This window comes from Ovis canadensis, chromosome 6 (assembly GCF_042477335.2).
Source record: "Ovis canadensis isolate MfBH-ARS-UI-01 breed Bighorn chromosome 6, ARS-UI_OviCan_v2, whole genome shotgun sequence".
Taxonomy (NCBI): domain Eukaryota; kingdom Metazoa; phylum Chordata; class Mammalia; order Artiodactyla; family Bovidae; genus Ovis; species Ovis canadensis.
In genome coordinates, this window is record NC_091250.1 from 4355804 (window position 1) to 4382909 (window position 27106).

Genomic DNA, 27106 nt, shown 5'->3' on the forward strand with positions numbered 1-27106 from the left:
GGGCCTCTCGGGATTACTCTCCCGTCGATGCCGGGCCTAGGACCTTGTGTTGATTCGGGGCCGGAACCTGAGGATTCCTCCCCAGTGCTGACATGGATCTTGGGGTACTTCTGGAGTCTCCCAAGGGGAGTCAGTCCTCGTCTCGAATGCGGGCATGCACTTGCGCTTTCCTCTAGAGCGGTAGCAGCAGTGTCACGCAGTCCGCCGCGTGGATCAAAGGATCTATGGTTTTCCCTCGAGTCTTTCCCACGAGGCTTTCCCACGAGGCTTTCCCACAGGGCTGTCCCACGTGCACAGGTGGTGGGAGTCGATCCTCGGCTTGAACGTCAAGGCAGTGCAGGGAAAACAGGTTCCTCTGTAATGGACTGACACATCTGGGCGTCTCTTGGAATGGTGGCACGACCCTGGAGTTCCTCTCTCCTCTCCTGTGGAGAGCCCCTCCTCTTGAGATGCGACGGGAACGCCGGGAATTCTTTCCCTACGAAACAGGGAAAGGATCCCTCATCTCGAGCTAGGAGGCGGAAACGGGGCTCCCCTGGATGTGTGCGGGACACCACGTGCTTCCTCTCTAGTGGAGACGGGTATGTCGGGGAATTCTTGAGTTGCAGTAAGGGTGTGAAGGACCCTTTGGAAGTTCCAGTGGTTAGACGTGATTCGCCGCGAGAAGCCTCAGCGGAAATGGGCCTCATCTCGCCTGGAGGGCAAAACCTGCTGGATTTTCTCGAGTTGCGGCAGGTGCTCTCGACTTACGACGGGAACCTCAGGGACCCGCTCTGGTGGCCTCAGGAAAGGCCAGTCCCCATGCGAATTCCTCGGGGGCCTCTCGGGATTACTCTCCCGTCGATGCCGGGGCCTAAGACCTTGTGTGGAGTCGGGGCCGGAACCTGAGGATTCCTCTCCGGTGCTGACATGGATCTTGGGGTACTTCTGTAGTCTCCCCAGGGGAGTCAGTCTTCGTCTCGAATGCGGACATGCACTTGCGCTTTCCTCCAGAGCGGTAACAGCAGTGTCACCTGGTCCGCCGCGTGGATCAAAGGATCTATGGTTTTCCCTCGAGTCTTTCCCACGAGGCTTTCCCACGAGGCTTTCCCACAGGGCTGTCCCACGTGCACACGTGGTGGGAGTGGATCCTCGGCTTGAACGTCAAGGCAGTGCAGGGAAAACAGGTTCCTCTGGAATGGACTGACACATCTGGGGGTCTCTTGGAATGGTGCCACGACCCTGGAGTTCCTCTCGCCTTTCCTGTGGAGAGCGCCACCTCTTGAGATGCGAAGGGAACGCCGGGAATTCTTTCCCTACGAAACAGGGAAAGGATCCCTCATCTCGAGCTAGGAGGCGGAAACGGGGCTCCCCTGGATGTGTGCGGGACCCCACGTGCTTCCTCTCGAGTGGAGACGGGTATGTCGCGGAACTTCTTGATTTGCAGCAAGGGTGTGAAGCACCCTTTGGAAGTTCCAGTGGTTAGACGTGATTCGCCTCGAGAAGCCTCAGCGGAAATGGGCCTCATCTCGCCTGGAGGGCAAAACCTCCTGGATTTTCTCGAGTTGCGGCAGGTGCTCTCGACTTACGACGGGGACGTCAGGGACCCGCTCTGGTGGCCTCAAGAAAGGCCAGTCCCCATGCGAGTTCCTCGGGGGCCTCTCGGGTTTCCTCTCCCGTCGATGCCGGGGCCTAAGACCTTGTGTGGAGTCGGGGCCGGAACCTGAGGATTCCTCTCCAGTGCTGACATGGATCTTGGGGTACTTCTGGAGTCTCCCCAGGGGAGTCAGTCCTCGTCTCGAATGCGGGCATGCACTTGCGCTTTCCTCCAGAGCGGTAGCAGCAGTGTCACGCAGTCCGCCGCGTGGATCAAAGGATCTATGGTTTTCCCTCGAGTCTTTCCCACGAGGCTTTCCCACGAGGCTTTCCCACAGGGCTGTCCCACGTGCACACGTGGTGGGAGTGGATCCTCGGCTTGAACGTCAAGGCAGTGCAGGGAAAACAGGTTCCTCTGGAATGGACTGACACATCTGGGGGACTCTTGGAATGGTGGCACGACCCTGGAGTTCCTCTCGCCTTTCCTGTGGAGAGCGCCTCCTCTTGAGATGCGACGGGAACGCCGGGAATTTTTTACCTACGAAACAGGGAAAGGATCCCTCATCTCGAGCTAGGAGGCGGAAACGGGGCTCCCCTGGATGTGTGCGGGACCCCACGTGCTTCCTCTCGAGTGGAGACGGGTATGTCGGGGAACTTCTTGAGTTGCAGCAAGGGTGTGAAGGACCCTTTGGAAGTTCCAGTGGTTAGACGTGATTCGCCTCGAGAAGCCTCAGCGAAAATGGGCCTCATCTCGCCTGGAGGGCAAAACCTCCTGGATTTTCTCGAGTTGCGGCAGGTGCTCTCGACTTACGACGGGGACCTCAGGGACCCGCTCTGGTGGCCTCAGGAAATGCCAGTCCCCATGCGAATTCCTCGGGGGCCTCTCGGGATTACTCTCCCGTCGATGCCGGGCCTAGGACCTTGTGTTGATTCGGGGCCGGAACCTGAGGATTCCTCCCCAGTGCTGACATGGATCTTGGGGTACTTCTGGAGTCTCCCAAGGGGAGTCAGTCCTCGTCTCGAATGCGGGCATGCACTTGCGCTTTCCTCTAGAGCGGTAGCAGCAGTGTCACGCAGTCCGCCGCGTGGATCAAAGGATCTATGGTTTTCCCTCGAGTCTTTCCCACGAGGCTTTCCCACGAGGCTTTCCCACAGGGCTGTCCCACGTGCACAGGTGGTGGGAGTCGATCCTCGGCTTGAACGTCAAGGCAGTGCAGGGAAAACAGGTTCCTCTGTAATGGACTGACACATCTGGGCGTCTCTTGGAATGGTGGCACGACCCTGGAGTTCCTCTCTCCTCTCCTGTGGAGAGCCCCTCCTCTTGAGATGCGACGGGAACGCCGGGAATTCTTTCCCTACGAAACAGGGAAAGGATCCCTCATCTCGAGCTAGGAGGCGGAAACGGGGCTCCCCTGGATGTGTGCGGGACACCACGTGCTTCCTCTCTAGTGGAGACGGGTATGTCGGGGAATTCTTGAGTTGCAGTAAGGGTGTGAAGGACCCTTTGGAAGTTCCAGTGGTTAGACGTGATTCGCCGCGAGAAGCCTCAGCGGAAATGGGCCTCATCTCGCCTGGAGGGCAAAACCTGCTGGATTTTCTCGAGTTGCGGCAGGTGCTCTCGACTTACGACGGGAACCTCAGGGACCCGCTCTGGTGGCCTCAGGAAAGGCCAGTCCCCATGCGAATTCCTCGGGGGCCTCTCGGGATTCCTCTCCCGTCGATGCCGGGGCCTAAGACCTTGTGTGGAGTCGGGGCCGGAACCTGAGGATTCCTCTCCGGTGCTGACATGGATCTTGGGGTACTTCTGTAGTCTCCCCAGGGGAGTCAGTCTTCGTCTCGAATGCGGACATGCACTTGCGCTTTCCTCCAGAGCGGTAACAGCAGTGTCACCTGGTCCGCCGCGTGGATCAAAGGATCTATGGTTTTCCCTCGAGTCTTTCCCACGAGGCTTTCCCACGAGGCTTTCCCACAGGGCTGTCCCACGTGCACACGTGGTGGGAGTGGATCCTCGGCTTGAACGTCAAGGCAGTGCAGGGAAAACAGGTTCCTCTGGAATGGACTGACACATCTGGGGGTCTCTTGGAATGGTGCCACGACCCTGGAGTTCCTCTCGCCTTTCCTGTGGAGAGCGCCACCTCTTGAGATGCGAAGGGAACGCCGGGAATTCTTTCCCTACGAAACAGGGAAAGGATCCCTCATCTCGAGCTAGGAGGCGGAAACGGGGCTCCCCTGGATGTGTGCGGGACCCCACGTGCTTCCTGTCGAGTGGAGACGGGTATGTCGCGGAACTTCTTGATTTGCAGCAAGGGTGTGAAGCACCCTTTGGAAGTTCCAGTGGTTAGACGTGATTCGCCTCGAGAAGCCTCAGCGGAAATGGGCCTCATCTCGCCTGGAGGGCAAAACCTCCTGGATTTTCTCGAGTTGCGGCAGGTGCTCTCGACTTACGACGGGGACCTCAGGGACCCGCTCTGGTGGCCTCAAGAAAGGCCAGTCCCCATGCGAGTTCCTCGGGGGCCTCTCGGGTTTCCTCTCCCGTCGATGCCGGGGCCTAAGACCTTGTGTGGAGTCGGGGCCGGAACCTGAGGATTCCTCTCCAGTGCTGACATGGATCTTGGGGTACTTCTGGAGTCTCCCCAGGGGAGTCAGTCCTCGTCTCGAATGCGGGCATGCATTTGCGCTTTCCTCCATAGCGGTAGCAGCAGTGTCACGCAGTCCGCCGCCTGGATCAAAGGATCTATGGTTTTCCCTCGAGTCTTTCCCACGAGGCTTTCCCACGAGGCTTTCCCACAGGGCTGTCCCACGTGCACACGTGGTGGGAGTGGATCCTCGGCTTGAACGTCAAGGCAGTGCAGGGAAAACAGGTTCCTCTGGAATGGACTGACACATCTGGGGGACTCTTGGAATGGTGGCACGACCCTGGAGTTCCTCTCGCCTTTCCTGTGGAGAGCGCCTCCTCTTGAGATGCGACGGGAACGCCGGGAATTTTTTACCTACGAAACAGGGAAAGGATCCCTCATCTCGAGCTAGGAGGCGGAAACGGGGCTCCCCTGGATGTGTGCGGGACCCCACGTGCTTCCTCTCGAGTGGAGACGGGTATGTCGGGGAACTTCTTGAGTTGCAGCAAGGGTGTGAAGGACCCTTTGGAAGTTCCAGTGGTTAGACGTGATTCGCCTCGAGAAGCCTCAGCGAAAATGGGCCTCATCTCGCCTGGAGGGCAAAACCTCCTGGATTTTCTCGAGTTGAGGCAGGTGCTCTCGACTTACGACGGGGACCTCAGGGACCCGCTCTGGTGGCCTCAGGAAATGCCAGTCCCCATGCGAATTCCTCGGGGGCCTCTCGGGATTACTCTCCCGTCGATGCCGGGCCTAGGACCTTGTGTTGATTCGGGGCCGGAACCTGAGGATTCCTCCCCAGTGCTGACATGGATCTTGGGGTACTTCTGGAGTCTCCCAAGGGGAGTCAGTCCTCGTCTCGAATGCGGGCATGCACTTGCGCTTTCCTCTAGAGCGGTAGCAGCAGTGTCACGCAGTCCGCCGCGTGGATCAAAGGATCTATGGTTTTCCCTCGAGTCTTTCCCACGAGGCTTTCCCACGAGGCTTTCCCACAGGGCTGTCCCACGTGCACAGGTGGTGGGAGTGGATCCTCGGCTTGAACGTCAAGGCAGTGCAGGGAAAACAGGTTCCTCTGGAATGGACTGACACATCTGGGGGACTCTTGGAATGGTGGCACGACCCTGGAGTTCCTCTCGCCTTTCCTGTGGAGAGCGCCTCCTCTTGAGATGCGACAGGAACGCCGGGAATTCTTTCCCTACGAAACAGGGAAAGGATCCCTCATCTCGAGCTAGGAGGCGGAAACGGGGCTCCCCTGGATGTGTGCGGGACCCCACGTGCTTCCTCTCGAGTGGAGACCGGTATGTCGGGGAACTTCTTGAGTTGCAACAAGGGTGTGAAGGACCCTTTGGAAGTTCCAGTGGTTAGAAGTGATTAGCCTCGAGAAGCCTCAGCGGAAATGGGCCTCATCTCGCCTGGAGGGCAAAACCTCCTGGATTTTCTCGAGTTGCGGCAGGTGCTCTCGACTTACGACGGGGACCTCAGGGACCCGCTCTGGTGGCCTCAGGAAAGGCCAGTCCCCATGCGAGTTCCTCGGGGGCCTCTCGGGATTCCTCTCCCGTCGATGCTGGGGCCTAAGACCTTGTGTGGAGTCGGGGCCGGAACCTGAGGATTCCTCTCCAGTGCTGACATGGATCTTGGGGTATTTCTGGAGTCTCCCCAGGGGAGTCAGTCCTCTTCTCGAATGCGGGCATGCACTTGCGCTTTCCTCCAGAGCGGTAGCAGCAGTGTCACACAGTCCGCCGCGTGGATCAAAGGATCTATGGTTTTCCCTTGAGTCTTTCCCACGAGGCTTTCCCACGAGGCTTTCCCACAGGGCTGTCCCACGTGCACAGGTGGTGGGAGTCGATCCTCGGCTTGAACGTCAAGGCAGTGGAGGGAAAACAGGTTCCTCTGGAATGGACTGACACATCTGGGCGTCTCTTGGAATTTTGGCACGACCCTGGAGTTCCTCTCGCCTCTCCTGTGGAGAGCGCCTCCTCTTGAGATGCGACGGGAACCCCGGGAATTCTTTCCCTAAGAAACAGGGAAAGGATCCCTCATCTCGAGCTAGGAGGCGGAAACGGGGCTCCCCTGGATGTGTGCGGGACCCCACGTGCTTCCTCTCGAGTGGAGACGGGTATGTCGGGGAACTTCTTGTGTTGCAGCAAGGGTGTGAAGGACCCTTTGGAAGTTCCAGTGGTTAGATGTGATTAGCCTCGAGAAGCCTCAGCGGAAATGGGCCTCATCTCGCCTGGAGGGCAAAACCTCCTGGATTTTCTCGAGTTGCGGCATGTGCTCTCGACTTACGACGGGGACCTCAGGGACCCGCTCTGGTGACCTCAGGAAAGGCCAGTCCCCATGCGAGTTCCTCGGGGGCCTCTCTGGATTCCTCTCCCATTGATGCCGGGGCCTAAGACCTTGTGTGGAGTCGGGGCCGGAACCTGATTATTCCTCTCCAGTGCTGACATGGATCATGGGGTACTTCTGGAGTCTCCCCAGGGGAGTCAGTCCTCGTCTCGAATGCGGGCATGTACTTGCGCTTTCCTCCAGAGCGGTAGCAGCAGTGTCACGCAGTCTGCCGCGTGGATAAAAGGATCTATGGTTTTCCCTCGAGTCTTTCCCACGAGGCTTTCCCACGAGGCTTTCCCACAGGGCTGTCCCACGTGCACACGTGGTGGGAGTGGATCCTCGGCTTGAACGTCAAGGCAGTGCAGGGAAAACAGGTTCCTCTGGAATGGACTGACACATCTGGGGGACTCTTGGAATGGTGGCACGACCCTGGAGTTCCTCTCGCCTTTCCTGTGGAGAGCGCCTCCTTTTGAGATGCGACGGGAACGCCGGGAATTCTTTCCCTACGGAACAGGGAAAGGATCCCTCATCTCGAGCTAGGAGGCGGAAACGGGGCTCCCCTGGATGTGTGCGGGACCCCACGTGCTTCCTCTCGAGTGGAGACGGGTATGTCGGGGAACTTCTTGAGTTGCAGCAAGGGTGTGAAGGACCCTTTGGAAGTTCCAGTGGTTAGACGTGATTAGCCTCGAGAAGCCTCAGCGGAAATGGGCCTCATCTCGCCTGGAGGGCAAAACCTCCTGGATTTTCTCGAGTTGCGGCAGGTGCTCTCGACTTACGACGGGGACGTCAGGGACCCGCTCTGGTGGCCACAGGAAAGGCCAGTCCCCATGCGAGTTCCTCGGGGGCCTCTCGGGATTCCTCTCCCGTCGATGCCGGGGCCTAAGACCTTGTGTGGAGTCGGGGCCGGAACCTGAGGATTCCTCTCCAGTGCTGACATGGATCTTGGGGTACTTCTGGAGTCTCCCGAGGGGAGTCAGTCCTCGTCTCAAATGCGGGCATGCACTTGCGCTTTCCTCCAGAACGGTAGCAGCAGTGTCACGCAGTCCGCCGCGTGGATCAAAGGATCTATGGTTTTCCCTCGAGTCTTTCCCACGAGGCTTTCCCACGAGGCTTTCCCACAGGGCTGTCCCACGTGCACACGTGGTGGGAGTGGATCCTCGGCTTGAACGTCAAGGCAGTGCAGGGAAAACAGGTTCCTCTGGAATGGACTGACACATCTGGGGGACTCTTGGAATGGTGGCACGACCCTGGAGTTCCTCTCGCCTTTCCTGTGGAGAGCGCCTCCTCTTGAGATGCGACGGGAACGCCGGGAATTTTTTACCTACGAAACAGGGAAAGGATCCCTCATCTCGAGCTAGGAGGCGGAAACGGGGCTCCCCTGGATGTGTGCGGGACCCCACGTGCTTCCTCTCGAGTGGAGACGGGTATGTCGGGGAACTTCTTGAGTTGCAGCAAGGGTGTGAAGGACCCTTTGGAAGTTCCAGTGGTTAGACGTGATTCGCCTCGAGAAGCCTCAGCGAAAATGGGCCTCATCTCGCCTGGAGGGCAAAACCTCCTGGATTTTCTCGAGTTGCGGCAGGTGCTCTCGACTTACGACGGGGACCTCAGGGACCCGCTCTGGTGGCCTCAGGAAATGCCAGTCCCCATGCGAATTCCTCGGGGGCCTCTCGGGATTACTCTCCCGTCGATGCCGGGCCTAGGACCTTGTGTTGATTCGGGGCCGGAACCTGAGGATTCCTCCCCAGTGCTGACATGGATCTTGGGGTACTTCTGGAGTCTCCCAAGGGGAGTCAGTCCTCGTCTCGAATGCGGGCATGCACTTGCGCTTTCCTCTAGAGCGGTAGCAGCAGTGTCACGCAGTCCGCCGCGTGGATCAACGGATCTATGGTTTTCCCTCGAGTCTTTCCCACGAGGCTTTCCCACGAGGCTTTCCCACAGGGCTGTCCCACGTGCACAGGTGGTGGGAGTCGATCCTCGGCTTGAACGTCAAGGCAGTGCAGGGAAAACAGGTTCCTCTGAAATGGACTGACACATCTGGGCGTCTCTTGGAATGGTGGCACGACCCTGGAGTTCCTCTCTCCTCTCCTGTGGAGAGCCCCTCCTCTTGAGATGCGACGGGAACGCCGGGAATTCTTTCCCTACGAAACAGGGAAAGGATCCCTCATCTCGAGCTAGGAGGCGGAAACGGGGCTCCCCTGGATGTGTGCGGGACACCACGTGCTTCCTCTCTAGTGGAGACGGGTATGTCGGGGAATTCTTGAGTTGCAGTAAGGGTGTGAAGGACCCTTTGGAAGTTCCAGTGGTTAGACGTGATTCGCCGCGAGAAGCCTCAGCGGAAATGGGCCTCATCTCGCCTGGAGGGCAAAACCTCCTGGATTTTCTCGAGTTGCGGCAGGTGCTCTCGACTTACGACGGGAACCTCAGGGACCCGCTCTGGTGGCCTCAGGAAAGGCCAGTCCCCATGCGAATTCCTCGGGGGCCTCTCGGGATTACTCTCCCGTCGATGCCGGGGCCTAAGACCTTGTGTGGAGTCGGGGCCGGAACCTGAGGATTCCTCTCCGGTGCTGACATGGATCTTGGGGTACTTCTGTAGTCTCCCCAGGGGAGTCAGTCTTCGTCTCGAATGCGGACATGCACTTGCGCTTTCCTCCAGAGCGGTAACAGCAGTGTCACCTGGTCCGCCGCGTGGATCAAAGGATCTATGGTTTTCCCTCGAGTCTTTCCCACGAGGCTTTCCCACGAGGCTTTCCCACAGGGCTGTCCCACGTGCACACGTGGTGGGAGTGGATCCTCGGCTTGAACGTCAAGGCAGTGCAGGGAAAACAGGTTCCTCTGGAATGGACTGACACATCTGGGGGTCTCTTGGAATGGTGCCACGACCCTGGAGTTCCTCTCGCCTTTCCTGTGGAGAGCGCCACCTCTTGAGATGCGAAGGGAACGCCGGGAATTCTTTCCCTACGAAACAGGGAAAGGATCCCTCATCTCGAGCTAGGAGGCGGAAACGGGGCTCCCCTGGATGTGTGCGGGACCCCACGTGCTTCCTCTCGAGTGGAGACGGGTATGTCGCGGAACTTCTTGATTTGCAGCAAGGGTGTGAAGCACCCTTTGGAAGTTCCAGTGGTTAGACGTGATTCGCCTCGAGAAGCCTCAGCGGAAATGGGCCTCATCTCGCCTGGAGGGCAAAACCTCCTGGATTTTCTCGAGTTGCGGCAGGTGCTCTCGACTTACGACGGGGACCTCAGGGACCCGCTCTGGTGGCCTCAAGAAAGGCCAGTCCCCATGCGAGTTCCTCGGGGGCCTCTCGGGTTTCCTCTCCCGTCGATGCCGGGGCCTAAGACCTTGTGTGGAGTCGGGGCCGGAACCTGAGGATTCCTCTCCAGTGCTGACATGGATCTTGGGGTACTTCTGGAGTCTCCCCAGGGGAGTCAGTCCTCGTCTCGAATGCGGGCATGCACTTGCGCTTTCCTCCAGAGCGGTAGCAGCAGTGTCACGCAGTCCGCCGCGTGGATCAAAGGATCTATGGTTTTCCCTCGAGTTTTCCCACGAGGCTTTCCCACGAGGCTTTCCCACAGGGCTGTCCCACGTGCACACGTGGTGGGAGTGGATCCTCGGCTTGAACGTCAAGGCAGTGCAGGGAAAACAGGTTCCTCTGGAATGGACTGACACATCTGGGGGACTCTTGGAATGGTGGCACGACCCTGGAGTTCCTCTCGCCTTTCCTGTGGAGAGCGCCTCCTCTTGAGATGCGACGGGAACGCCGGGAATTTTTTACCTACGAAACAGGGAAAGGATCCCTCATCTCGAGCTAGGAGGCGGAAACGGGGCTCCCCTGGATGTGTGCGGGACCCCACGTGCTTCCTCTCGAGTGGAGACGGGTATGTCGGGGAACTTCTTGAGTTGCAGCAAGGGTGTGAAGGACCCTTTGGAAGTTCCAGTGGTTAGACGTGATTCGCCTCGAGAAGCCTCAGCGAAAATGGGCCTCATCTCGCCTGGAGGGCAAAACCTCCTGGATTTTCTCGAGTTGCGGCAGGTGCTCTCGACTTACGACGGGGACCTCAGGGACCCGCTCTGGTGGCCTCAGGAAATGCCAGTCCCCATGCGAATTCCTCGGGGGCCTCTCGGGATTACTCTCCCGTCGATGCCGGGCCTAGGACCTTGTGTTGATTCGGGGCCAGAACCTGAGGATTCCTCCCCAGTGCTGACATGGATCTTGGGGTACTTCTGGAGTCTCCCAAGGGGAGTCAGTCCTCGTCTCGAATGCGGGCATGCACTTGCGCTTTCCTCTAGAGCGGTAGCAGCAGTGTCACGCAGTCCGCCGCGTGGATCAAAGGATCTATGGTTTTCCCTCGAGTCTTTCCCACGAGGCTTTCCCACGAGGCTTTCCCACAGGGCTGTCCCACGTGCACAGGTGGTGGGAGTCGATCCTCGGCTTGAACGTCAAGGCAGTGCAGGGAAAACAGGTTCCTCTGTAATGGACTGACACATCTGGGCGTCTCTTGGAATGGTGGCACGACCCTGGAGTTCCTCTCTCCTCTCCTGTGGAGAGCCCCTCCTCTTGAGATGCGACGGGAACGCCGGGAATTCTTTCCCTACGAAACAGGGAAAGGATCCCTCATCTCGAGCTAGGAGGCGGAAACGGGGCTCCCCTGGATGTGTGCGGGACACCACGTGCTTCCTCTCTAGTGGAGACGGGTATGTCGGGGAATTCTTGAGTTGCAGTAAGGGTGTGAAGGACCCTTTGGAAGTTCCAGTGGTTAGACGTGATTCGCCGCGAGAAGCCTCAGCGGAAATGGGCCTCATCTCGCCTGGAGGGCAAAACCTGCTGGATTTTCTCGAGTTGCGGCAGGTGCTCTCGACTTACGACGGGAACCTCAGGGACCCGCTCTGGTGGCCTCAGGAAAGGCCAGTCCCCATGCGAATTCCTCGGGGGCCTCTCGGGATTACTCTCCCGTCGATGCCGGGGCCTAAGACCTTGTGTGGAGTCGGGGCCGGAACCTGAGGATTCCACTCCGGTGCTGACATGGATCTTGGGGTACTTCTGTAGTCTCCCCAGGGGAGTCAGTCTTCGTCTCGAATGCGGACATGCACTTGCGCTTTCCTCCAGAGCGGTAACAGCAGTGTCACCTGGTCCGCCGCGTGGATCAAAGGATCTATGGTTTTCCCTCGAGTCTTTCCCACGAGGCTTTCCCACGAGGCTTTCCCACAGGGCTGTCCCACGTGCACACGTGGTGGGAGTGGATCCTCGGCTTGAACGTCAAGGCAGTGCAGGGAAAACAGGTTCCTCTGGAATGGACTGACACATCTGGGGGTCTCTTGGAATGGTGCCACGACCCTGGAGTTCCTCTCGCCTTTCCTGTGGAGAGCGCCACCTCTTGAGATGCGAAGGGAACGCCGGGAATTCTTTCCCTACGAAACAGGGAAAGGATCCCTCATCTCGAGCTAGGAGGCGGAAACGGGGCTCCCCTGGATGTGTGCGGGACCCCACGTGCTTCCTGTCGAGTGGAGACGGGTATGTCGCGGAACTTCTTGATTTGCAGCAAGGGTGTGAAGCACCCTTTGGAAGTTCCAGTGGTTAGACGTGATTCGCCTCGAGAAGCCTCAGCGGAAATGGGCCTCATCTCGCCTGGAGGGCAAAACCTCCTGGATTTTCTCGAGTTGCGGCAGGTGCTCTCGACTTACGACGGGGACCTCAGGGACCCGCTCTGGTGGCCTCAAGAAAGGCCAGGCCCCATGCGAGTTCCTCGGGGGCCTCTCGGGTTTCCTCTCCCGTCGATGCCGGGGCCTAAGACCTTGTGTGGAGTCGGGGCCGGAACCTGAGGATTCCTCTCCAGTGCTGACATGGATCTTGGGGTACTTCTGGAGTCTCCCCAGGGGAGTCAGTCCTCGTCTCGAATGCGGGCATGCATTTGCGCTTTCCTCCATAGCGGTAGCAGCAGTGTCACGCAGTCCGCCGCCTGGATCAAAGGATCTATGGTTTTCCCTCGAGTCTTTCCCACGAGGCTTTCCCACGAGGCTTTCCCACAGGGCTGTCCCACGTGCACACGTGGTGGGAGTGGATCCTCGGCTTGAACGTCAAGGCAGTGCAGGGAAAACAGGTTCCTCTGGAATGGACTGACACATCTGGGGGACTCTTGGAATGGTGGCACGACCCTGGAGTTCCTCTCGCCTTTCCTGTGGAGAGCGCCTCCTCTTGAGATGCGACGGGAACGCCGGGAATTTTTTACCTACGAAACAGGGAAAGGATCCCTCATCTCGAGCTAGGAGGCGGAAACGGGGCTCCCCTGGATGTGTGCGGGACCCCACGTGCTTCCTCTCGAGTGGAGACGGGTATGTCGGGGAACTTCTTGAGTTGCAGCAAGGGTGTGAAGGACCCTTTGGAAGTTCCAGTGGTTAGACGTGATTCGCCTCGAGAAGCCTCAGCGAAAATGGGCCTCATCTCGCCTGGAGGGCAAAACCTCCTGGATTTTCTCGAGTTGAGGCAGGTGCTCTCGACTTACGACGGGGACCTCAGGGACCCGCTCTGGTGGCCTCAGGAAATGCCAGTCCCCATGCGAATTCCTCGGGGGCCTCTCGGGATTACTCTCCCGTCGATGCCGGGCCTAGGACCTTGTGTTGATTCGGGGCCGGAACCTGAGGATTCCTCCCCAGTGCTGACATGGATCTTGGGGTACTTCTGGAGTCTCTCAAGGGGAGTCAGTCCTCGTCTCGAATGCGGGCATGCACTTGCGCTTTCCTCTAGAGCGGTAGCAGCAGTGTCACGCAGTCCGCCGCGTGGATCAAAGGATCTATGGTTTTCCCTCGAGTCTTTCCCACGAGGCTTTCCCACGAGGCTTTCCCACAGGGCTGTCCCACGTGCACAGGTGGTGGGAGTCGATCCTCGGCTTGAACGTCAAGGCAGTGCAGGGAAAACAGGTTCCTCTGTAATGGACTGACACATCTGGGCGTCTCTTGGAATGGTGGCACGACCCTGGAGTTCCTCTCTCCTCTCCTGTGGAGAGCCCCTCCTCTTGAGATGCGACGGGAACGCCGGGAATTCTTTCCCTACGAAACAGTGAAAGGATCCCTCATCTCGAGCTAGGAGGCGGAAACGGGGCTCCCCTGGATGTGTGCGGGACACCACGTGCTTCCTCTCTAGTGGAGACGGGTATGTCGGGGAATTCTTGAGTTGCAGTAAGGGTGTGAAGGACCCTTTGGAAGTTCCAGTGGTTAGACGTGATTCGCCGCGAGAAGCCTCAGCGGAAATGGGCCTCATCTCGCCTGGAGGGCAAAACCTCCTGGATTTTCTCGAGTTGCGGCAGGTGCTCTCGACTTACGACGGGAACCTCAGGGACCCGCTCTGGTGGCCTCAGGAAAGGCCAGTCCCCATGCGAATTCCTCGGGGGCCTCTCGGGATTACTCTCCCGTCGATGCCGGGGCCTAAGACCTTGTGTGGAGTCGGGGCCGGAACCTGAGGATTCCTCTCCGGTGCTGACATGGATCTTGGGGTACTTCTGTAGTCTCCCCAGGGGAGTCAGTCTTCGTCTCGAATGCGGACATGCACTTGCGCTTTCCTCCAGAGCGGTAACAGCAGTGTCACCTGGTCCGCCGCGTGGATCAAAGGATCTATGGTTTTCCCTCGAGTCTTTCCCACGAGGCTTTCCCACGAGGCTTTCCCACAGGGCTGTCCCACGTGCACACGTGGTGGGAGTGGATCCTCGGCTTGAACGTCAAGGCAGTGCAGGGAAAACAGGTTCCTCTGGAATGGACTGACACATCTGGGGGTCTCTTGGAATGGTGCCACGACCCTGGAGTTCCTCTCGCCTTTCCTGTGGAGAGCGCCACCTCTTGAGATGCGAAGGGAACGCCGGGAATTCTTTCCCTACGAAACAGGGAAAGGATCCCTCATCTCGAGCTAGGAGGCGGAAACGGGGCTCCCCTGGATGTGTGCGGGACCCCACGTGCTTCCTGTCGAGTGGAGACGGGTATGTCGCGGAACTTCTTGATTTGCAGCAAGGGTGTGAAGCACCCTTTGGAAGTTCCAGTGGTTAGACGTGATTCGCCTCGAGAAGCCTCAGCGGAAATGGGCCTCATCTCGCCTGGAGGGCAAAACCTCCTGGATTTTCTCGAGTTGCGGCAGGTGCTCTCGACTTACGACGGGGACCTCAGGGACCCGCTCTGGTGGCCTCAAGAAAGGCCAGTCCCCATGCGAGTTCCTCGGGGGCCTCTCGGGTTTCCTCTCCCGTCGATGCCGGGGCCTAAGACCTTGTGTGGAGTCGGGGCCGGAACCTGAGGATTCCTCTCCAGTGCTGACATGGATCTTGGGGTACTTCTGGAGTCTCCCCAGGGGAGTCAGTCCTCGTCTCGAATGCGGGCATGCATTTGCGCTTTCCTCCATAGCGGTAGCAGCAGTGTCACGCAGTCCGCCGCCTGGATCAAAGGATCTATGGTTTTCCCTCGAGTCTTTCCCACGAGGCTTTCCCACGAGGCTTTCCCACAGGGCTGTCCCACGTGCACACGTGGTGGGAGTGGATCCTCGGCTTGAACGTCAAGGCAGTGCAGGGAAAACAGGTTCCTCTGGAAAGGACTGACACATCTGGGGGACTCTTGGAATGGTGGCACGACCCTGGAGTTCCTCTCGCCTTTCCTGTGGAGAGCGCCTCCTCTTGAGTTGCGACGGGAACGCCGGGAATTTTTTACCTACGAAACAGGGAAAGGATCCCTCATCTCGAGCTAGGAGGCGGAAACGGGGCTCCCCTGGATGTGTGCGGGACCCCACGTGCTTCCTCTCGAGTGGAGACGGGTATGTCGGGGAACTTCTTGAGTTGCAGCAAGGGTGTGAAGGACCCTTTGGAAGTTCCAGTGGTTAGACGTGATTCGCCTCGAGAAGCCTCAGCGAAAATGGGCCTCATCTCGCCTGGAGGGCAAAACCTCCTGGATTTTCTCGAGTTGAGGCAGGTGCTCTCGACTTACGACGGGGACCTCAGGGACCCGCTCTGGTGGCCTCAGGAAATGCCAGTCCCCATGCGAATTCCTCGGGGGCCTCTCGGGATTACTCTCCCGTCGATGCCGGGCCTAGGACCTTGTGTTGATTCGGGGCCGGAACCTGAGGATTCCTCCCCAGTGCTGACATGGATCTTGGGGTACTTCTGGAGTCTCCCAAGGGGAGTCAGTCCTCGTCTCGAATGCGGGCATGCACTTGCGCTTTCCTCTAGAGCGGTAGCAGCAGTGTCACGCAGTCCGCCGCGTGGATCAAAGGATCTATGGTTTTCCCTCGAGTCTTTCCCACGAGGCTTTCCCACGAGGCTTTCCCACAGGGCTGTCCCACGTGCACAGGTGGTGGGAGTCGATCCTCGGCTTGAACGTCAAGGCAGTGCAGGGAAAACAGGTTCCTCTGTAATGGACTGACACATCTGGGCGTCTCTTGGAATGGTGGCACGACCCTGGAGTTCCTCTCTCCTCTCCTGTGGAGAGCCCCTCCTCTTGAGATGCGACGGGAACGCCGGGAATTCTTTCCCTACGAAACAGGGAAAGGATCCCTCATCTCGAGCTAGGAGGCGGAAACGGGGCTCCCCTGGATGTGTGCGGGACACCACGTGCTTCCTCTCTAGTGGAGACGGGTATGTCGGGGAATTCTTGAGTTGCAGTAAGGGTGTGAAGGACCCTTTGGAAGTTCCAGTGGTTAGACGTGATTCGCCGCGAGAAGCCTCAGCGGAAATGGGCCTCATCTCGCCTGGAGGGCAAAACCTGCTGGATTTTCTCGAGTTGCGGCAGGTGCTCTCGACTTACGACGGGAACCTCAGGGACCCGCTCTGGTGGCCTCAGGAAAGGCCAGTCCCCATGCGAATTCCTCGGGGGCCTCTCGGGATTACTCTCCCATCGATGCCGGGGCCTAAGACCTTGTGTGGAGTCGGGGCCGGAACCTGAGGATTCCTCTCCGGTGCTGACATGGATCTTGGGGTACTTCTGTAGTCTCCCCAGGGGAGTCAGTCTTCGTCTCGAATGCGGACATGCACTTGCGCTTTCCTCCAGAGCGGTAACAGCAGTGTCACCTGGTCCGCCGCGTGGATCAAAGGATCTATGGTTTTCCCTCGAGTCTTTCCCACGAGGCTTTCCCACGAGGCTTTCCCACAGGGCTGTCCCACGTGCACACGTGGTGGGAGTGGATCCTCGGCTTGAACGTCAAGGCAGTGCAGGGAAAACAGGTTCCTCTGGAATGGACTGACACATCTGGGGGTCTCTTGGAATGGTGCCACGACCCTGGAGTTCCTCTCGCCTTTCCTGTGGATAGCGCCACCTCTTGAGATGCGAAGGGAACGCCGGGAATTCTTTCCCTACGAAACAGGGAAAGGATCCCTCATCTCGAGCTAGGAGGCGGAAACGGGGCTCCCCTGGATGTGTGCGGGACCCCACGTGCTTCCTCTCGAGTGGAGACGGGTATGTCGCGGAACTTCTTGATTTGCAGCAAGGGTGTGAAGCACCCTTTGGAAGTTCCAGTGGTTAGACGTGATTCGCCTCGAGAAGCCTCAGCGGAAATGGGCCTCATCTCGCCTGGAGGGCAAAACCTCCTGGATTTTCTCGAGTTGCGGCAGGTGCTCTCGACTTACGATGGGGACCTCAGGGACCCGCTCTGGTGGCCTCAAGAAAGGCCAGTCCCCATGCGAGTTCCTCGGGGGCCTCTCGGGTTTCCTCTCCCGTCGATGCCGGGGCCTAAGACCTTGTGTGGAGTCGGGGCCGGAACCTGAGGATTCCTCTCCAGTGCTGACATGGATCTTGGGGTACTTCTGGAGTCTCCCCAGGGGAGTCAGTCCTCGTCTCGAATGCGGGCATGCATTTGCGCTTTCCTCCATAGCGGTAGCAGCAGTGTCACGCAGTCCGCCGCCTGGATCAAAGGATCTATGGTTTTCCCTCGAGTCTTTCCCACGAGGCTTTCCCACGAGGCTTTCCCACAGGGCTGTACCACGTGCACACGTGGTGGGAGTGGATCCTCGGCTTGAACGTCAAGGCAGTGCAGGGAAAACAGGTTCCTCTGTAATGGACTGACACATCTGGGGGACTCTTGTCATGGTGGCACGACCCTGGAGTTCCTCTCGCCTTTCTTGTGGAGAGCGCCTCCTCTTGAGATGCGACGGGAACGCCAGGAATTCTTTCCCTACGAAACAGGGAAAGGATCCCTCATCTCGAGCTAGGAGGCGGAAACGGGGCTCCCCTGGATGTGTGCGGGACACCACGGGCTTCCTCTCGAGTGGAGACGGGTATGTCGGGGAACTTCTTGAGTTGCAGCAAGGGTGTGAAGGACCCTTTGGAAGTTCCAGTGGTTAGACGTGATTCGCCTCGAGAAGCCTCAGCGGAAATGGGCCTCATCTCGCCTGGAGGGCAAAACCTCCTGGATTTTCTCGAGTTGCGGCAGGTGCTTTCGACTTACGACGGGGACCTCAGGGACCCGCTCTGGTGGCCTCAGGAAAGGCCAGTCCCCATGCGAATTCCTCGGGGGCCTCTCGGGATTCCTCTCCCGGCGATGCCGGGGCCTAAGTCCTTGTGTGGATTCGGGGCCGGAACCTGAGGATTCCTCTCCAGTGCTGACATGGATCTTGGGGTACTTCTGGAGTCTCCCCAGGGGAGTCAGTCCTCGTCTCGAATGCGGGCATGCACTTGCGCTTTCCTCCAGAGCGGTAGCAGCAGAGTCACGCAGTCCACCGCGTGGATCAAAGGATCTATGGTTTTCCCTCGAGTCTTTCCCACGAGGCTTTCCCACGAGGCTTTCCCACAGGGCTGTCCCACGTGCACAGGTGGTGGGAGTCGATCCTCGGCTTGAACGTCAAGGCAGTGCAGTTAAAACAGGTTCCTCTGTAATGGACTGACACATCTGGGTGTCTCTTGGAATGGTGGCACGACCCTGGAGTTCCTCTCGCCTCTCCTGTGGAGAGCCCCTCATCTTGAGATGCGACGGGAACGGGGGGAATTCTTTCCCTACGAAACAGGGAAAGGATCCCTCATCTCGAGCTAGGAGGCGGAAACGGGGCTCCCCTGGATGTGTGCGGGACACCACGTGCTTCCTATCGAGTGGAGACGGGTATGTCGGAGAACTTCTTGAGTAGCAGCAAGGGTGTGAAGCACCCTTTGGAAGTTCCAGTGGTTAGATGTGATTGGCCTCGAGAAGCCTCAGCGGAAATGGGCCTCATCTCGCCTGGAGGGCAAAACCTCCTGGATTTTCTCGAGTTACGGCAGGTGTTCTCGACTTACGACGGGGACCTCAGGGACCCGCTCTGGTGGCCTCAGGAAAGGCCAGTCCCCATGCGAGTTCCTCGGGGGCCTCTCGGGATTCCTCTCCCGTCGATGCCGGGGCCTAAGACCTTGTGTGGAGTCGGGGCCGGAACCTGAGGATTCCTCTCCAGTGCTGACATGGATCTTGGGGTACTTCTGGAGTCTCCCCAGGGGAGTCAGTCCTCGTCTCGAATGCGGGCATGCACTTGCGCTTTCCTCCAGAGCGGTAGCAGCAGTGTCACGCGGTCCGCCGCGTGGATCAAAGGATCTATGGTTTTCCCTCGAGTCTTTCCCACGAGGCTTTCCCACGAGGCTTTCCCACAGGGCTGTCCCACGTGCACACGTGGTGGGAGTCGATCCTCGGCTTGAACGTCAGGCAGTGCAGGGAAAACAGTTTCCTCTGGAATGGACTGACACATCTGGGGGACTCTTGGAATGGTGGCACGACCCTGGAGTTCCTCTCGCCTTTCCTGTGGAGAGCGCCTCCTCTTGAGATGCGACGGGAACGCCGGGAATTCTTTCCCTACGGAACAGGGAAAGGATCCCTCATCTCGAGCTAGGAGGCGGAAACGGGGCTCCCCTGGATGTGTGCGGGACCCCACGTGCTTCCTCTCGAGTGGAGACGGGTATGTCGGGGAACTTCTTGAGTTGCAGCAAGGGTGTGAAGGACCCTTTGGAAGTTCCAGTGGTTAGACGTGATTCGCCTCGAGAAGCCTCAGCGGAAATGGGCCTCATCTCGCCTGGAGGGCAAAACCTCCTGGATTTTCTCGAGTTGCGGCAGGTGCTCTCGACTTACGACGGGGACCTCAGGGACCCGCTCTGGTGGCCACAGGAAAGGCCAGTCCCCATGCGAGTTCCTCGGGGGCCTCTCGGGATTCCTCTCCCGTCGATGCCGGGGCCTAAGACCTTGTGTGGAGTCGGGGCCGGAACCTGAGGATTCCTCTCCAGTGCTGACATGGATCTTGGGGTACTTCTGGAGTCTCCCCAGGGGAGTCAGTCCTCGTCTCGAATGCGGGCATGCACTTGCGCTTTCCTCCAGAGCGGTAGCAGCAGTGTCACGCAGTCCGCCGCGTGGATCAAAGGATCTATGGTTTTCCCTCGAGTCTTTCCCACGAGGCTTTCCCACGAGGCTTTCCCACAGGGCTGTCCCACGTGCACACGTGGTGGGAGTCGATCCTCGGCTTGAACGTCAAGGCAGTGCAGGGAAAACAGGTTCCTCTGGAATGGACTGACACATCTGGGGGACTCTTGGAATGGTGGCACGACCCTGGAGTTCCTCTCGCCTTTCCTGTGGAGAGCGCCTCCTCTTGAGATGCGACGGGAACGCCGGGAATTTTTTACCTACGAAACAGGGAAAGGATCCCTCATCTCGAGCTAGGAGGCGGAAACGGGGCTCCCCTGGATGTGTGCGGGACCCCACGTGCTTCCTCTCGAGTGGAGACGGGTATGTCGGGGAACTTCTTGAGTTGCAGCAAGGGTGTGAAGGACCCTTTGGAAGTTCCAGTGGTTAGACGTGATTCGCCTCGAGAAGCCTCAGCGAAAATGGGCCTCATCTCGCCTGGAGGGCAAAACCTCCTGGATTTTCTCGAGTTGAGGCAGGTGCTCTCGACTTACGACGGGGACCTCAGGGACCCGCTCTGGTGGCCTCAGGAAATGCCAGTCCCCATGCGAATTCCTCGGGGGCCTCTCGGGATTACTCTCCCGTCGATGCCGGGCCTAGGACCTTGTGTTGATTCGGGGCCGGAACCTGAGGATTCCTCCCCAGTGCTGACATGGATCTTGGGGTACTTCTGGAGTCTCCCAAGGGGAGTCAGTCCTCGTCTCGAATGCGGGCATGCACTTGCGCTTTCCTCTAGAGCGGTAGCAGCAGTGTCACGCAGTCCGCCGCGTGGATCAAAGGATCTATGGTTTTCCCTCGAGTCTTTCCCACGAGGCTTTCCCACGAGGCTTTCCCACAGGGCTGTCCCACGTGCACAGGTGGTGGGAGTCGATCCTCGGCTTGAACGTCAAGGCAGTGCAGGGAAAACAGGTTCCTCTGTAATGGACTGACACATCTGGGCGTCTCTTGGAATGGTGGCACGACCCTGGAGTTCCTCTCTCCTCTCCTGTGGAGAGCCCCTCCTCTTGAGATGCGACGGGAACGCCGGGAATTCTTTCCCTACGAAACAGGGAAAGGATCCCTCATCTCGAGCTAGGAGGCGGAAACGGGGCTCCCCTGGATGTGTGCGGGACACCACGTGCTTCCTCTCTAGTGGAGACGGGTATGTCGGGGAATTCTTGAGTTGCAGTAAGGGTGTGAAGGACCCTTTGGAAGTTCCAGTGGTTAGACGTGATTCGCCGCGAGAAGCCTCAGCGGAAATGGGCCTCATCTCGCCTGGAGGGCAAAACCTGCTGGATTTTCTCGAGTTGCGGCAGGTGCTCTCGACTTACGACGGGAACCTCAGGGACCCGCTCTGGTGGCCTCAGGAAAGGCCAGTCCCCATGCGAATTCCTCGGGGGCCTCTCGGGATTACTCTCCCGTCGATGCCGGGGCCTAAGACCTTGTGTGGAGTCGGGGCCGGAACCTGAGGATTCCTCTCCGGTGCTGACATGGATCTTGGGGTACTTCTGTAGTCTCCCCAGGGGAGTCAGTCTTCGTCTCGAATGCGGACATGCACTTGCGCTTTCCTCCAGAGCGGTAACAGCAGTGTCACCTGGTCCGCCGCGTGGATCAAAGGATCTATGGTTTTCCCTCGAGTCTTTCCCACGAGGCTTTCCCACGAGGCTTTCCCACAGGGCTGTCCCACGTGCACACGTGGTGGGAGTGGATCCTCGGCTTGAACGTCAAGGCAGTGCAGGGAAAACAGGTTCCTCTGGAATGGACTGACACATCTGGGGGTCTCTTGGAATGGTGCCACGACCCTGGAGTTCCTCTCGCCTTTCCTGTAGAGAGCGCCACCTCTTGAGATGCGAAGGGAACGCCGGGAATTTTTCCCTACGAAACAGGGAAAGGATCCCTCATCTCGAGCTAGGAGGCGGAAACGGGGCTCCCCTGGATGTGTGCGGGACCCCACGTGCTTCCTCTCGAGTGGAGACGGGTATGTCGCGGAACTTCTTGATTTGCAGCAAGGGTGTGAAGCACCCTTTGGAAGTTCCAGTGGTTAGACGTGATTAGCCTCGAGAAGCCTCAGCGGAAATGGGCCTCATCTCGCCTGGAGGGCAAAACCTCCTGGATTTTCTCGAGTTGCGGCAGGTGCTCTCGACTTACGACGGGGACCTCAGGGACCCGCTCTGGTGGCCTCAAGAAAGGCCAGTCCCCATGCGAGTTCCTCGGGGGCCTCTCGGGTTTCCTCTCCCGTCGATGCCGGGGCCTAAGACCTTGTGTGGAGTCGGGGCCGGAACCTGAGGATTCCTCTCCAGTGCTGACATGGATCTTGGGGTACTTCTGGAGTCTCCCCAGGGGAGTCAGTCCTCGTCTCGAATGCGGGCATGCATTTGCGCTTTCCTCCATAGCGGTAGCAGCAGTGTCACGCAGTCCGCCGCCTGGATCAAAGGATCTATGGTTTTCCCTCGAGTCTTTCCCACGAGGCTTTCCCACGAGGCTTTCCCACAGGGCTGTCCCACGTGCACACGTGGTGGGAGTGGATCCTCGGCTTGAACATCAAGGCAGTGCAGGGAAAACAGGTTCCTCTGTAATGGACTGACACATCTGGGGGACTCTTGTCATGGTGGCACGACCCTGGAGTTCCTCTCGCCTTTCTTGTGGAGAGCGCCTCCTCTTGAGATGCGACGGGAACGCCAGGAATTCTTTCCCTACGAAACAGGGAAAGGATCCCTCATCTCGAGCTAGGAGGCGGAAACGGGGCTCCCCTGGATGTGTGCGGGACACCACGTGCTTCCTCTCGAGTGGAGACGGGTATGTCGGGGAACTTCTTGAGTTGCAGCAAGGGTGTGAAGGACCCTTTGGAAGTTCCAGTGGTTAGACGTGATTCGCCTCGAGAAGCCTCAGCGGAAATGGGCCTCATCTCGCCTGGAGGGCAAAACCTCCTGGATTTTCTCGAGTTGCGGCAGGTGCTCTCGACTTACGACGGGGACCTCAGGGACCCGCTCTGGTGGCCTCAGGAAAGGCCAGTCCCCATGCGAATTCCTCGGGGGCCTCTCGGGATTCCTCTCCCGGCGATGCCGGGGCCTAAGTCCTTGTGTGGATTCGGGGCCGGAACCTGAGGATTCCTCTCCAGTGCTGACATGGATCTTGGGGTACTTCTGGAGTCTCCCCAGGGGAGTCAGTCCTCGTCTCCAATGCGGGCATGCACTTGCGCTTTCCTCCAGAGCGGTAGCAGCAGAGTCACGCAGTCCACCGCGTGGATCAAAGGATCTATGGTTTTCCCTCGAGTCTTTCCCACGAGGCTTTCCCACGAGGCTTTCCCACAGGGCTGTCCCACGTGCACAGGTGGTGGGAGTCGATCCTCGGCTTGAACGTCAAGGCAGTGCAGTTAAAACAGGTTCCTCTGTAATGGACTGACACATCTGGGTGTCTCTTGGAATGGTGGCACGACCCTGGAGTTCCTCTCGCCTCTCCTGTGGAGAGCCCCTCATCTTGAGATGCGACGGGAACGGGGGGAATTCTTTCCCTACGAAACAGGGAAAGGATCCCTCATCTCGAGCTAGGAGGCGGAAACGGGGCTCCCCTGGATGTGTGCGGGACACCACGTGCTTCCTATCGAGTGGAGACGGGTATGTCGGAGAACTTCTTGAGTAGCAGCAAGGGTGTGAAGCACCCTTTGGAAGTTCCAGTGGTTAGATGTGATTGGCCTCGAGAAGCCTCAGCGGAAATGGGCCTCATCTCGCCTGGAGGGCAAAACCTCCTGGATTTTCTCGAGTTACGGCAGGTGTTCTCGACTTACGACGGGGACCTCAGGGACCCGCTCTGGTGGCCTCAGGAAAGGCCAGTCCCCATGCGAGTTCCTCGGGGGCCTCTCGGGATTCCTCTCCCGTCGATGCCGGGGCCTAAGACCTTGTGTGGAGTCGGGGCCGGAACCTGAGGATTCCTCTCCAGTGCTGACATGGATCTTGGGGTACTTCTGGAGTCTCCCCAGGGGAGTCAGTCCTCGTCTCGAATGCGGGCATGCACTTGCGCTTTCCTCCAGAGCGGTAGCAGCAGTGTCACGCGGTCCGCCGCGTGGATCAAAGGATCTATGGTTTTCCCTCGAGTCTTTCCCACGAGGCTTTCCCACGAGGCTTTCCCACAGGGCTGTCCCACGTGCACACGTGGTGGGAGTGGATCCTCGGCTTGAACGTCAAGGCAGTGCAGGGAAAACAGGTTCCTCTGTAATGGACTGACACATCTGGGTGTCTCTTGGAATGGTGGCACGACCCTGGAGTTCCTCTCGCCTCTCCTGTGGAGAGCCCCTCCTCTTGAGATGCGACGGGAACGCCGGGAATTCTTTCCCTAAGAAACAGGGAAAGGATCCCTCATCTCGAGTTAGGAGGCAGAAACGGGGCTCCCCTGGATGTGTGCGGGACCCCACGTGATTCCTCTCGAGTGGAGACGGGTATGTCGTTGAACTTCTTGAGTTGCAGCAAGGGTGTGAAGGACTCTTTGGAAGTTCCAGTGGTTAGATGTGATTAGCCTCGAGAAGCCTCAGCGGAAATGGGCCTCATCTCGCCTGGAGGGCAAAACCTCCTGGATTTTCTCGAGTTGCGGCCTGTGCTCTCGACTTACGACGGGGACCTCGGGGACCCGCTCTGGTGACCTCAGGAAATGCCAGTCCCCATGCGAGTTCCTCGGGGGCCTCTCGGCATTCCTCTCCCATCGATGCCGGGGCCTAAGACCTTGTGTGGAGTCGGGGCCGGAACCTGAGGATTCCTCTCCAGTGCTGACATGGATCTTGGGGTACTTCTGGAGTCTCCCCAGGGGAGTCAGTCCACGTCTCGAATGCGGGCATGCACTTGCGCTTTCCTCCAGAGCGGTAGCAGCAGTGTCACGCATTCCGCCGCGTGGATCAAAGGATCTATGGTTTTCCCTCGAGTCTTTCCCACGAGGCTTTCCCACGAGGCTTTCCCACAGGGCTGTCCCACGTGCACACGTGGTGGGAGTCGATCCTCGGCTTGAACGTCAAGGCAGTGCAGGGAAAACAGGTTCCTCTGGAATGGACTGACACATCTGGGGGACTCTTGGAATGGTGGCACGACCCTGGAGTTCCTCTCGCCTTTCCTGTGGAGAGCGCCTCCTCTTGAGATGCGACGGGAACGCCGGGAATTCTTTCCCTACGAAACAGGGAAAGGATCCCTCATCTCGAGCTAGGAGGCGGAAACGGGGCTCAGCTGGATGTGTGCGGGACCCCACGTGCTTCCTCTCGAGTGGAGACGGGTATGTCGGGGAACTTCTTGAGTTGCAGCAAGGGTGTGAAGGACCCTTTGGAAGTTCCAGTGGTTAGACGTGATTAGCCTCGAGAAGCCTCAGCGGAAATGGGCCTCATCTCGCCTGGAGGGCAAAACCTCCTGGATTTTCTCGAGTTGCGGCAGGTGCTCTCGACTTACGACGGGGACCTCAGGGACCCGCTCTGGTGGCCTCAGGAAAGGCCAGTCCCCATGCGAGTTCCTCGGGGGCCTCTCGGGATTCCTCTCCCGTCGATGCCGGGGCCTAAGACCTTGTGTGGAGTCGGGGCCGGAAACTGAGGATTCCTCTCCAGTGCTGACATGTATCTTGGGGTACTTCTGGAGTCTCCCCAGGGGAGTCAGTCCTCGTCTCGAATGCGGGCATGCACTTGCGCTTTCCTCCAGAGCGTTAGCAGCAGTGTCACGCAGTCCGCCGCGTGGATCAAAGGATCTATGGTTTTCCCTCGAGTCTTTCCCACGAGGCTTTCCCACGAGGCTTTCCCACAGGGCTGTCCCACGTGCACACGTGGTGGGAGTCGATCCTCGGCTTGAACGTCAAGGCAGTGCAGGGATAACAGGTTCCTCTGTAATGGACTGACACATCTGGGTGTCTCTTGGAATGGTGGCACGACCCTGGAGTTCCTCTCGCCTCTCGTGTGGAGAGTCCCTCCTCTTGAGATGCGACGGGAACGCCGGGAATTCTTTCCCTACGAAACAGGGAAAGGATCCCTCATCTCGAGCTAGGAGGCGGAAACGGGGCTCCCCTGGATGTGTGCGGGACCCCACGTGCTTCCTCTCGAGTGGAGACGGGTATGTCGGGGAACTTCTTGAGTTGCAGCAAGGGTGTGAAGGTCCCTTTGGAAGTTCCAGTGGTTAGACGTGATTCGCCTCGAGAAGCCTCAGCGGAAATGGGCCTCATCTCGTCTGGAGGGCAAAACCTCCTGGATTTTCTCGAGTTGCGGCAGGTGCTCTCGACTTACGATGGGGACCTCAGGGACCCGCTCTGGTGGCCTCAGGAAAGGCCAGTCCCCATGCGAATTCCTCGGGGGCCTCTCGGGATTCCTCTCCCGTCGATGCCGGGGCCTAAGACCTTGTGGGAGTCGGGGCCGGAACCTGAGGATTCCTCTCCAGTGCTGACATGGATCTTGGGGTACTTCTGGAGTCTCCCCAGGGGAGTCAGTCCTCGTCTCGAATGCGGGCATGCACTTGAGCTTTCCTCCAGAGCGGTAGCAGCAGTGTCACGCAGTCCGCCGCGTGGATCAAAGGATCTATGGTTTTCCCTCGAGTCTTTCCCACGAGGCTTTCCCACGAGGCTTTCCCACAGGGCTGTCCCACGTGCACACGTGGTGGGAGTCGATCCTCGGCTTGAACGTCAAGGCAGTGCAGGGAAAACAGGTTCCTCTGGAATGGACTGACACATCTGGGGGACTCCTGGAATGGTGGCACGACCATGGAGTTCCTCTCGCCTTTCCTGTGGAGAGCGCCTCCTCTTGAGATGCGACGGGAACGCCGGGAAATCTTTCCCTTCGAAACAGGGAAAGGATCCCTCATCTCGAGCTAGGAGGCGGAAACGGGGCTCTCCTGGATGTGTGCGGGACCCCACGTGCTTCCTGTCGAGTGGAGACGGGTATGTCGCGGAACTGCTTGAGTTGCAGCAAGGGTGTGAAGGACCCTTTGGAAGTTCCAGTGGTTAGACGTGATTCGCCTCGAGAAGCCTCAGCGGAAATGGGCCTCATCTCGTCTGGAGGGCAAAACCTCCTGGATTTTCTCGAGTTGCGGCAGGTGCTCTCGACTTACGACGGGGACCTCAGGGACCCGCTCTGGTGGCCTCAGGAAAGGCCAGTCCCCATGCGAATTCCTCGGGGGCCTCTCGGGATTCCTCTCCCGTCGATGCCGGGGCCTAAGACCTTGTGTGGAGTCGGGGCCGGAACCTGAGGATTCCTCTCCAGTGCTGACATGGATCTTGGGGTACTTCTGGAGTCTCCCCAGGGGAG